The 12,763-nt window shown below is 74.5% G+C and overlaps 1 long non-coding RNA gene across 1 annotated transcript in view; it reads left to right on the plus strand.

The window, feature by feature from the left end:
* Window positions 1-1,310, plus strand: part of LOC141191482 (uncharacterized) — a 473,452-nt gene extending 472,142 nt beyond the window's left edge. The window contains exon 3 of the long non-coding RNA XR_012265431.1: window positions 1,299-1,310. This is a non-coding gene — a long non-coding RNA (uncharacterized lncRNA). The remainder of the gene's footprint in view (window positions 1-1,298) is intronic.
* The last annotated feature ends 11,453 nt before the right edge of the window (window positions 1,311-12,763 follow it).

The raw sequence follows: 12,763 nt of genomic DNA on the forward strand, positions 1-12,763 counted from the left end.
ACAGGGCGGGCAGGCCCCACAGTCCGGACACAGGGCTAATCCCGGGGCAGGTGGCCCCACAGTCCAGACCTGGGGCTAGACCCGGGGCACGCGGCCCACAGTCCAGACACGGGGTGGACGGGCCCCACAGTCCAGATATGGGGCGGGCATGCCCCATAGTCAAGACCTGGGGCTAGACCCGGGGCAGGCGGCCCCACAGTCCAGACCTGAGGCTAGACCCGGGGAGGCGGTCCCATATTCTAGACACGGGGAGGACGGGCCCCACAGTCCGGACACGGGGCGGACGGGCCCCACAGTCCGGACACGGGGCGGACGGGCCCCACAGTCCGGACACGGGGCGGACGGGCCCCACAGTCCGGACACGGGGCGGACGGGCCCCACAGTCCGGACACGGTGCGGACGGGCCCCACAGTCCGGACACGGGGCGGACGGGCCCCACAGTCCGGACACGGGGCGGACGGGCCCCACAGTCCGGACACGGGGCGGACGGGCCCCACAGTCCGGACACGGGGCGGACGGGCCCCACAGTCCGGACACGGGACGGACGGGCCCCACAGTCCGGACACGGGGCGGACGGGCCCCACAGTCCGGACACGGGGCGGACGGGCCCCACAGTCCGGACACGGGGCGGACGGGCCCCACAGTCCGGACACGGGGCGGACGGGCCCCACAGTCCGGACACGGGGCGGACGGGCCCCACAGTCCGGACACGGGGCGTACGGGCCCCACAGTCCAGGCTCGGGGCGGACGGGCCCCACAGTCCAGGCTCGGGGCGGACGGGCCTCACAGTCCGGACACGGGGCGGACGGGCCTCACAGTCTGGACACGGGGCGGGCGAGCCCCACAGTCAGGACACGGGGCGGGCGGGACCCACAGTCAGGACACGGGGCGGGCGGGACCCACAGTCAGGACACAGGGCGGACGGGACCCACAGTCAGGACACAGGGCGGGCCCCACAGTCAGGACATTGGGCGGGCGGGCTCCACAGTCAGGATACAGGGCGGGCAGGCCCCACAGTCCGGACACAGGGCTAGTCCCGGGGCAGGCGGCCCCAAAGTCCGGACATGGGGCGGATGAGCCCCACAGTCTGGACACGGGGCGGGCGAGCCCCACAGTCTGGACACGGGGCGGGCGAGCCCCACAGTCTGGACACGGGGCTAGACCCGGGGCACGCGGCCCACAGTCCAGACACGGGGTGGACGGGCCCCACAGTCCAGATATGGGGCGGGCATGCCCCATAGTCAAGACCTGGGGCTAGACCCGGGGCAGGCGGCCCCACAGTCCAGACCTGAGGCTAGACCCGGCGAGGCGGTCCCATATTCTAGACACGGGGTGGGCGGGCCTCACAGACCTGACATGGGGCGGACATGCCCCACAGTCCAGACCTGAGGCTAGACCCGGGGCAGGCGACCCACAGTCCGGACACGGGGGGGACGGGCCCCACAGTCCGGACACGGGGCGGACGGGCCCCACAGTCCGGACACGGGGCGGACGGGCCCCACAGTCCGGACACGGGGCGGACGGGCCCCACAGTCCGGACACGGGGCGGACGGGCCCCACAGTCCGGACACGGGGCGGACGGGCCCCACAGTCCGGACACGGGGCGGACGGGCCCCACAGTCCGGACACGGGGCGGACGGGCCCCACAGTCCGGACACGGGGCGGACGGGCCCCACAGTCCGGACACGGGGCGGACGGGCCCCACAGTCCGGACACGGGGCGGACCGGCCCCACAGTCCGGACACGGGGCGGACGGGCCCCACAGTCCGGACACGGGGCGGACGGGCCCCACAGTCCGGACACGGGGCGGACGGGCCCCACAGTCCGGACACGGGGCGGACGGGCCCCACAGTCCGGACACGGGGCGGACGGGCCCCACAGTCCGGACACGGGGCAGACGGGCCCCACAGTCCGGACACGGGGCGGACGGGCCCCACAGTCCGGACACGGGGCGGACGGGCCTCACAGTCCAGGCTCGGGGCGGACGGGCCTCACAGTCTGGACATGGGGCGGGCGAGCCCCACAGTCAGGACACGGGGCGGGCGGGACCCACAGTCAGGACACGGGGCGGGCGGGACCCACAGTCAGGACACAGGGCGGGCCCCACAGTCAGGACATTGGGCGGGCGGGCTCCACAGTCAGGATACAGGGCGGTCAGGCCCCACAGTCCGGACACAGGGCTAGTCCCGGGGCAGGCGGCCCCAAAGTCCGGACACGGGGCGGATGAGCCCCACAGTCCGGACACGGGGCGGGCGAGCCCCACAGTCTGGACACGGGGCGGGCGAGCCCCACAGTCTGGACACGGGGCGGGCGAGCCCCACAGTCTGAACACGGGGCGGGCGAGCCCCACAGTCAGGACACGGGGCGGGCGGGACCCACAGTCAGGACACAGGGCGGACGGGCCCCACAGTCAGGACACAGGGCGGGCCCCACAGTCAGGACATTGGGCGGGCGGGCGGGCTCCACAGTCAGGATACAGGGTGGGCAGGCCCCACAGTCCAGACCTGGGGCTAGACCCGGGACAGGCGGCCCCACAGTCCAGACCTGAGGCTAGACCCGGGGCAGGCGGTCCCATGTTCTAGACACGGGGTGGACGGGCCTCACAGACCTGACATGGGGCGGACATGCCCCACAGTCCAGACCTGGGGCTAGACCCGGGGCACGCGGCCCACAGTCCAGACACGGGGTGGACGGGCCCCACAGTCCAGATATGGGCGGGCATGCCCCATAGTCAAGACCTGGGGCTAAACCCGGGGCTGGCGGCCCCACAGTCCAGACCTGAGGCTAGACCCGGGGCAGGCGGCCCCACATTCTAGACACGGGGTGGACGGGCCCCACAGTCCGGATACGGGTCGGGCATGACCCATAGTCAAGACCTGGGGCTAGACCCGGGGCAGGCGGCCCCACAGTCCAGACCTGAGGCTAGACCCGGGGCAGGCGGCCCCACATTCTAGACACAGGGTGGACGGGCCCCACAGTCCTGACACGGGGCGGACATGCCCCACAGTCCAGACCTGGGGCTAGACCCGGGGTAGGCTGCCCCACAGTCCAGACCTGGGGCTAGACCCGGGGCAGGCGGCCCATAGTCCGGACACGGGGTGGACGGGCCCCACAGTCCGGACACGGGGCGGGCATGCCCCATAGTCCAGACCTGGGGCTAGACCCGGGACAGGCGGCCCCACAGTCCAGACCTGAGGCTAGACCCGGGGCAGGCGGTCCCATGTTCTAGACACGGGGTGGACGGGCCTCACAGACCTGACATGGGGCGGACATGCCCCACAGTCCAGACCTGGGGCTAGACCCGGGGCAGGCGACCCACAGTCCGGACACGGGGCGGACGGGCCCCACAGTCCGGACACGGGGCGGATGGGCCCCACAGTCCGGACACGGGGCGGACGGGCCCCACAGTCCGGACACGGGGCGGACGGGCCCCACAGTCCGGACACGGGGCGGACGGGCCCCACAGTCCGGACACGGGGCGGACGGGCCCCACAGTCCGGACACGGGGCGGACGGGCCCCACAGTCCGGACACGGGGCGGACGGGCCCCACAGTCCGGACACGGGGCGGACGGGCCCCACAGTCCGGACACGGGGCGGACGGGCCCCACAGTCCGGACACGGGGCGGACGGGCCCCACAGTCCGGACACGGGGCGGACGGGCCTCACAGTCTGGACACGGGGCGGGCGAGCCCCACAGTCAGGACACGGGGCGGGCGGGACCCACAGTCAGGACACAGGGCGGACGGGCCCCACAGTCAGGACACAGGGCGGGCCCCACAGTCAGGACATTGGGCGGGCGGGCTCCACAGTCAGGATACAGGGCGGGCAGGCCCCACAGTCCGGACACAGGGCTAGTCCCGGGGCAGGCGGCCCCAAAGTCCGGAAACGGGGCGGATGAGCCCCACAGTCCGGACACGGGGCGGGCGAGCCCCACAGTCTGGACACGGGGCAGGCGAGCCCCACAGTCTGGACACGGGGGGACGCGCCCCACAGTCCGGACACGGGGCGGACGGGCCCCACAGTCCGGACACGGGGCGGACGGGCCCCACAGTCCGGACACGGGGCGGACGGGCCCCACAGTCCGGACACGGGGCGGACGGGCCCCACAGTCCGGACACGGGGCGGACGGGCCCCACAGTCCGGACACGGGGCGGACGGGCCCCACAGTCCGGACACGGGGCGGACGGGCCCCACAGTCCGGACACGGGGCGGACGGGCCCCACAGTCCGGACACGGGGCGGACGGGCCCCACAGTCCGGACACGGGGCGGACGGGCCCCACAGTCCGGGCTCGGGGCGGACGGGCCTCACAGTCCGGACACGGGGCGGGCGAGCCCCACAGTCTGGACACGGGGCGGGCGAGCCCCACAGTCAGGACACGGGGCGGGCGAGCCCCACAGTCAGGACACGGGGCGGGCGGGACCAACAGTCAGGACACAGGGCGGACGGGCCCCACAGTCAGGACACAGGGCGGGCCCCACAGTCAGGACATTGGGCGGGCGGGCTCCACAGTCAGGATACATGGCGGGCAGGCCCCACAGTCCGGACACAGGGCTAGTCCCGGGGCAGGCGGCCCCAAAGTCCGGACACGGGGCGGGCGAGCCCCACAGTCTGGACACGGGGCGGGCGAGCCCCACAGTCTGGACACGGGGCGGGCGAGCCCCACAGTCAGGACACGTGGCGGGCGGGACCAACAGTCAGGACACAGGGCGGACGGGCCCCACAGTCAGGACACAGGGCGGGCCCCACAGTCAGGACATTGGGCGGGCGGGCTCCACAGTCAGGATACATGGCGGGCAGGCCCCACAGTCCGGACACAGGGCTAGTCCCGGGGCAGGCGGCCCCAAAGTCCGGACACGGGGCGGGCGAGTCCCACAGTCTGGACACGGGGCGGGCGAGCCCCACAGTCTGGACACGGGGCGGGCGAGCCCCACAGTCAGGACACGGGGCGGGCGGGACCAACAGTCAGGACACAGGGCAGACGGGCCCCACAGTCAGGACACAGGGCGGGCCCCACAGTCAGGACATTGGGCGGGCGGGCTCCACAGTCAGGATACATGGCGGGCAGGCCCCACAGTCCGGACACAGGGCTAGTCCCGGGGCAGGCGGCCCCAAAGTCCGGACACGGGGCGGGCGAGCCCCACAGTCTGGACACGGGGCGGGCGAGCCCCACAGTCTGGACACGGGGCGGGCGAGCCCCACAGTCTGGACACGGGGCGGGCGAGCCCCACAGTCTGGACACGGGGCGGGCGAGCCCCACAGTCAGGACACGGGGCGGGCGAGCCCCACAGTCAGGACACGGGGCGGGCGAGCCCCACAGTCAGGACACGGGGCGGGCGAGCCCCACAGTCAGGACACGGGGCGGGCGAGCCCCACAGTCAGGACACGGGGCGGGCGGGACCCACAGTCAGGACACGGGGCGGACGGGCCCCACAGTCAGGACACAGGGCGGGCCCCACAGTCAGGACATTGGGCGGGCGGGCTCCACAGTCAGGATACAGGGCGGGCAGGCCCCACAGTCCGGACACAGGGCTAATCCCGGGGCAGGTGGCCCCACAGTCCAGACCTGGGGCTAGACCCGGGGCAGGCGGCCCACAGTCCAGACACGGGGTGGACGGGCCCCACAGTCCAGATATGGGGCAGGCATGCCCCATAGTCAAGACCTGGGGCTAAACCCGGGGCTGGCGGCCCCACAGTCCAGACCTGAGGCTAGACCCGGGGCAGGCGGCCCCACATTCTAGACACGGGGTGGACGGGCCCCACAGTCCGGATACGGGTCGGGCATGACCCATAGTCAAGACCTCGGGCTAGACCCGGGGCAGGTGGCCCCACAGTCCAGACCTGAGGCTAGACCCGGGGCAGGCGGCCCCACAGTCCAGACCTGAGGCTAGACCCGGGGCAGGCGGCCCCACATTCTAGACACAGGGTGGACGGGCCCCACAGTCCTGACACGGGGCGGACAGGCCCCACAGTCCAGACCTGGGGCTAGACCCGGGGTAGGCTGCCCCACAGTCCAGACCTGGGGCTAGACCCGGGGCAGGCGGCCCATAGTCCGGACACGGGGTGGACGGGCCCCACAGTCCGGACACGGGGCGGGCATGCCCCATAGTCCAGACCTGGGGCTAGACCCGGGGCACGCGGCCCCACAGTCCAGACCTGAGGCTAGACCCGGGGCAGGCGGTCCCATGTTCTAGACACGGGGTGGACGGGCCTCACAGACCTGACATGGGGCGGACATGCCCCACAGTCCAGACCTGGGGCTAGACCCGGGGCAGGCGACCCACAGTCCGGACACGGGGCGGACGGGCCCCACAGTCCGGACACGGGGCGGACGGGCCCCACAGTCCGGACACGGGGCGGACGGGCCCCACAGTCCGGACACGGGGCGGACGGGCCCCACAGTCCGGACACGGGGCGGACGGGCCCCACAGTCCGGACACGGGGCGGACGGGCCCCACAGTCCGGACACGGGGCGGACGGGCCCCACAGTCCGGACACGGGGCGGACGGGCCCCACAGTCCGGACACGGGGCGGACGGGCCCCACAGTCCGGACACGGGACGGACGGGCCCCACAGTCCGGACACGGGGCGGACGGGCCCCACAATCCGGACACGGGGCGGACGGGCCCCACAGTCCGGACACGGGGCGGACGGGCCCCACAGTCCGGACACGGGGCGGACGGGCCCCACAGTACGGACACGGGGCGGACGGGCCCCACAGTCCGGACACGGGGCGGACGGGCCCCACAGTCCGGACACGGGGCGGACGGGCCCCACAGTCCGGACACGGGGCGGACGGGCCCCACAGTCCGGACACGGGGCGGACGGGCCCCACAGTCCGGACACGGGGCGGACGGGCCCCACAGTCCGGACACGGGGCGGACGGACCCCACAGTCCGGACACGGGGCGGACGGGCCCCACAGTCCGGACACGGGGCGGACGGGCCCCACAGTCCGGGCTCGGGGCGGACGGGCCTCACAGTCTGGACACGGGGCGGGCGAGCCCCACAGTCTGGACACGGGGCGGGCGAGCCCCACAGTCTGGACACGGGGCGGGCGAGCCCCACAGTCTGGACACGGGGCGGGCGGGACCCACAGTCAGGACACGGGGCGGGCGGGACCCACAGTCAGGACACAGGGCGGACGGGCCCCACAGTCAGGACACAGGGCGGGCCCCACAGTCAGGACATTGGGCGGGCGGGCTCCACAGTCAGGATACAGGGCGGGCAGGCCCCACAGTCCGGACACAGGGCTAGTCCCGGGGCAGGCGGCCCCAAAGTCCGGACATGGGGCGGATGAGCCCCACAGTCCGGACACGGGGCGGGCGAGCCCCACAGTCTGGACACGGGCGGGCGAGCCCCACAGTCAGGACACGGGGCGGGCGGGACCCACAGTCAGGACACGGGGCGGGCGGGCCCCACATTCAGGACACAGGGCGGGCCCCACAGTCAGGACATTGGGCGGGCGGGCTCCACAGTCAGGATACAGGGCGGGCAGGCCCCACAGTCCGGACACAGGGCTAATCCCGGGGCAGGTGGCCCCACAGTCCAGACCTGGGGCTAGACCCGGGGCAGGCGGCCCACAGTCCAGACACGGGGTGGACGGGCCCCACAGTCCAGATATGGGGCGGGCATGCCCCATAGTCAAGACCTGGGGCTAAACCCGGGGCTGGCGGCCCCACAGTCCAGACCTGAGGCTAGACCCGGGGCAGGCGGCCCCACATTCTAGACACGGGGTGGACGGGCCCCACAGTCCGGATACGGGGCGGACATGACCCATAGTCAAGACCTGGGGCTAGACCCGGGGCAGGCGGCCCCACAGTCCAGACCTGAGGCTAGACCCGGGGCAGGCGGCCCCACATTCTAGACACAGGGTGGACGGGCCCCACAGTCCTGACACGGGGCAGATATGCCCCACGGTCCAGACCTGGGGCTAGACCCAGGGTAGGCTGCCCCAAAGTCCGGACACGGGGTGGACGGGCCCCACAGTCCGGACACGGGGTGGACGGGCCCCACAGTCCGGACACGGGGTGGACGGGCCCCACAGTCCGGACACGGGGTGGACGGGCCCCACAGTCCGGACACGGGGTGGACAGGCCCCACAGTCCGGACACGGGGTGGACGGGCCCCACAGTCCGGACACGGGGTGGACGGGCCCCACAGTCCGGACACGGGGTGGACGGGCCCCACAGTCCGGACACGGGGTGGACGGGCCCCACAGTTCGGACACGGGGTGGACGGGCCCCACAGTCCGGACACGGGGGCGGGCGGGCCCCACAGTCCGGACACGGGGCGGACGGGCCCCACAGTCCGGACACGGGGCAGACGGGCCCCACAGTCCGGACACGGGATGGACGGGCCCCACAGTCCGAACACGGGGTGGACGGGCCCCACAGTCCGGACACGGGGGCGGGCGGGCCCCACAGTCCGGACACGGGGGCGGGCGGGCCCCACAGTCCGGACACGGGGCGGACGGGACCCCACAGTCCGGACACGGGGGCGGGCGGGCCCCACAGTCCGGACACGGGGAGGGCGGGCCCCACAGTCCGGACACGGGGCGGACGGGCCCCACAGTCCGGACACGGGGCGGACGGGCCCCACAGTCCGGACACGGGGCGGACGGGCCCCACAGTTCGGACACGGGGTGGACGGGCCCCACAGTCCGGACACGGGGGCGGGCGGGCCCCACAGTCCGGACCTGGGGCTAGACCCGGGGTAGGCTGCCCCACAGTCCAGACCTGGGGCTAGACCCGGGGCAGGCGGCCCATAGTCCGGACACGGGGTGGACGGGCCCCACAGTCCGGACACGGGGCGGGCATGCCCCATAGTCCAGACCTGGGGCTAGACCCGGGGCACGCGGCCCCACAGTCCAGACCTGAGGCTAGACCCGGGGCAGGCGGTCCCATGTTCTAGACACGGGGTGGACGGGCCTCACAGACCTGACATGGGGCGGACATGCCCCACAGTCCAGACCTGGGGCTAGACCCGGGGCAGGCGACCCACAGTCCGGACACGGGGCGGACGGGCCCCACAGTCCGGACACGGGGCGGACGGGCCCCACAGTCCGGACACGGGGCGGACGGGCCCCACAGTCCGGACACGGGGCGGACGGGCCCCACAGTCCGGACACGGGGCGGACGGGCCCCACAGTCCGGACACGGGGCGGACGGGCCCCACAGTCCGGACACGGGGCGGACGGGCCCCACAGTCCGGACACGGGGCGGACGGGCCCCACAGTCCGGACACGGGGCGGACGGGCCCCACAGTCCGGACACGGGACGGACGGGCCCCACAGTCCGGACACGGGGCGGACGGGCCCCACAATCCGGACACGGGGCGGACGGGCCCCACAGTCCGGACACGGGGCGGACGGGCCCCACAGTCCGGACACGGGGCGGACGGGCCCCACAGTCCGGACACGGGGCGGACGGGCCCCACAGTACGGACACGGGGCGGACGGGCCCCACAGTCCGGACACGGGGCGGACGGGCCCCACAGTCCGGACACGGGGCGGACGGGCCCCACAGTCCGGACACGGGGCGGACGGGCCCCACAGTCCGGACACGGGGCGGACGGGCCCCACAGTCCGGACACGGGGCGGACGGGCCCCACAGTCCGGACACGGGGCGGACGGACCCCACAGTCCGGACACGGGGCGGACGGGCCCCACAGTCCGGACACGGGGCGGACGGGCCCCACAGTCCGGGCTCGGGGCGGACGGGCCTCACAGTCTGGACACGGGGCGGGCGAGCCCCACAGTCTGGACACGGGGCGGGCGAGCCCCACAGTCTGGACACGGGGCGGGCGAGCCCCACAGTCTGGACACGGGGCGGGCGGGACCCACAGTCAGGACACGGGGCGGGCGGGACCCACAGTCAGGACACAGGGCGGACGGGCCCCACAGTCAGGACACAGGGCGGGCCCCACAGTCAGGACATTGGGCGGGCGGGCTCCACAGTCAGGATACAGGGCGGGCAGGCCCCACAGTCCGGACACAGGGCTAGTCCCGGGGCAGGCGGCCCCAAAGTCCGGACATGGGGCGGATGAGCCCCACAGTCCGGACACGGGGCGGGCGAGCCCCACAGTCTGGACACGGGCGGGCGAGCCCCACAGTCAGGACACGGGGCGGGCGGGACCCACAGTCAGGACACGGGGCGGGCGGGCCCCACAGTCCGGACACGGGGCGGACGGGCCCCACAGTCCGGACACGGGGCGGACGGACCCCACAGTCCGGACACGGGGCGGACGGGCCCCACAGTCCGGACACGGGGCGGACGGGCCCCACAGTCCGGGCTCGGGGCGGACGGGCCTCACAGTCTGGACACGGGGCGGGCGAGCCCCACAGTCTGGACACGGGGCGGGCGAGCCCCACAGTCTGGACACGGGGCGGGCGAGCCCCACAGTCTGGACACGGGGCGGGCGGGACCCACAGTCAGGACACGGGGCGGGCGGGACCCACAGTCAGGACACAGGGCGGACGGGCCCCACAGTCAGGACACAGGGCGGGCCCCACAGTCAGGACATTGGGCGGGCGGGCTCCACAGTCAGGATACAGGGCGGGCAGGCCCCACAGTCCGGACACAGGGCTAGTCCCGGGGCAGGCGGCCCCAAAGTCCGGACATGGGGCGGATGAGCCCCACAGTCCGGACACGGGGCGGGCGAGCCCCACAGTCTGGACACGGGCGGGCGAGCCCCACAGTCAGGACACGGGGCGGGCGGGACCCACAGTCAGGACACGGGGCGGGCGGGCCCCACATTCAGGACACAGGGCGGGCCCCACAGTCAGGACATTGGGCGGGCGGGCTCCACAGTCAGGATACAGGGCGGGCAGGCCCCACAGTCCGGACACAGGGCTAATCCCGGGGCAGGTGGCCCCACAGTCCAGACCTGGGGCTAGACCCGGGGCAGGCGGCCCACAGTCCAGACACGGGGTGGACGGGCCCCACAGTCCAGATATGGGGCGGGCATGCCCCATAGTCAAGACCTGGGGCTAAACCCGGGGCTGGCGGCCCCACAGTCCAGACCTGAGGCTAGACCCGGGGCAGGCGGCCCCACATTCTAGACACGGGGTGGACGGGCCCCACAGTCCGGATACGGGGCGGACATGACCCATAGTCAAGACCTGGGGCTAGACCCGGGGCAGGCGGCCCCACAGTCCAGACCTGAGGCTAGACCCGGGGCAGGCGGCCCCACATTCTAGACACAGGGTGGACGGGCCCCACAGTCCTGACACGGGGCAGATATGCCCCACGGTCCAGACCTGGGGCTAGACCCAGGGTAGGCTGCCCCAAAGTCCGGACACGGGGTGGACGGGCCCCACAGTCCGGACACGGGGTGGACGGGCCCCACAGTCCGGACACGGGGTGGACGGGCCCCACAGTCCGGACACGGGGTGGACGGGCCCCACAGTCCGGACACGGGGTGGACAGGCCCCACAGTCCGGACACGGGGTGGACGGGCCCCACAGTCCGGACACGGGGTGGACGGGCCCCACAGTCCGGACACGGGGTGGACGGGCCCCACAGTCCGGACACGGGGCGGACGGGCCCCACAGTTCGGACACGGGGTGGACGGGCCCCACAGTCCGGACACGGGGGCGGGCGGGCCCCACAGTCCGGACACGGGGCGGACGGGCCCCACAGTCCGGACACGGGGCAGACGGGCCCCACAGTCCGGACACGGGATGGACGGGCCCCACAGTCCGAACACGGGGTGGACGGGCCCCACAGTCCGGACACGGGGGCGGGCGGGCCCCACAGTCCGGACACGGGGGCGGGCGGGCCCCACAGTCCGGACACGGGGCGGACGGGACCCCACAGTCCGGACACGGGGGCGGGCGGGCCCCACAGTCCGGACACGGGGAGGGCGGGCCCCACAGTCCGGACACGGGGCGGACGGGCCCCACAGTCCGGACACGGGGCGGACGGGCCCCACAGTCCGGACACGGGGCGGACGGGCCCCACAGTTCGGACACGGGGCGGACGGGCCCCACAGTTCGGACACGGGGTGGACGGGCCCCACAGTCCGGACACGGGGGCGGGCGGGCCCCACAGTCCGGACACGGGGCGGACGGGCCCCACAGTCCGGACACGGGGCGGACGGGCCCCACAGTCCGGACACGGGATGGACGGGCCCCACAGTCCGGACACGGGGTGGACGGGCCCCACAGTCCGGACACGGGGGCGGGCGGGCCCCACAGTCCGGACACGGGGGCGGGCGGGCCCCACAGTCCGGACACGGGGCGGACGGGACCCCACAGTCCGGACACGGGGGCGGGCGGGCCCCACAGTCCGGACACGGGGAGGGCGGGCCCCACAGTCCGGACACGGGGCGGACGGGCCCCACAGTCCGGACACGGGGCGGACGGGCCCCACAGTCCGGACACGGGGCGGACGGGCCCCACAGTCCGGACATGGGGCGGACGGGCCCCACAGTCCGGACACGGGGCGGACGGGCCCCACAGTCCGGACACGGGGCGGACGGGCCCCACAGTCCGGACACGGGGCGGACGGGCCCCACAGTTCGGACACGGGGCGGACGGGCCCCACAGTCCGGACACGGGGCGGGCTGGCCCCACAGTCCGGACACGGGGCAGACGGGCCCCACAGTCCGGACACGGGGCGGACGGGCCCCACAGTCCGGACACGGGGTAGGCTGCCCCAAAGTCCGGACACGGGGTGGACGGGCCCCACAGTCCGGACACGGGGTGGACGGGCCCCACAGTCCGGACACGGGGCGGACGGGCCCCACAGTCCGGACACGGG

The sequence above is a fragment of the Phyllobates terribilis genome, unplaced genomic scaffold (assembly GCF_046119375.1).
Source record: "Phyllobates terribilis strain yellow unplaced genomic scaffold, ASM4611937v1 Scaffold_46__1_contigs__length_10046794, whole genome shotgun sequence".
Lineage (NCBI taxonomy): Eukaryota > Metazoa > Chordata > Amphibia > Anura > Dendrobatidae > Phyllobates > Phyllobates terribilis.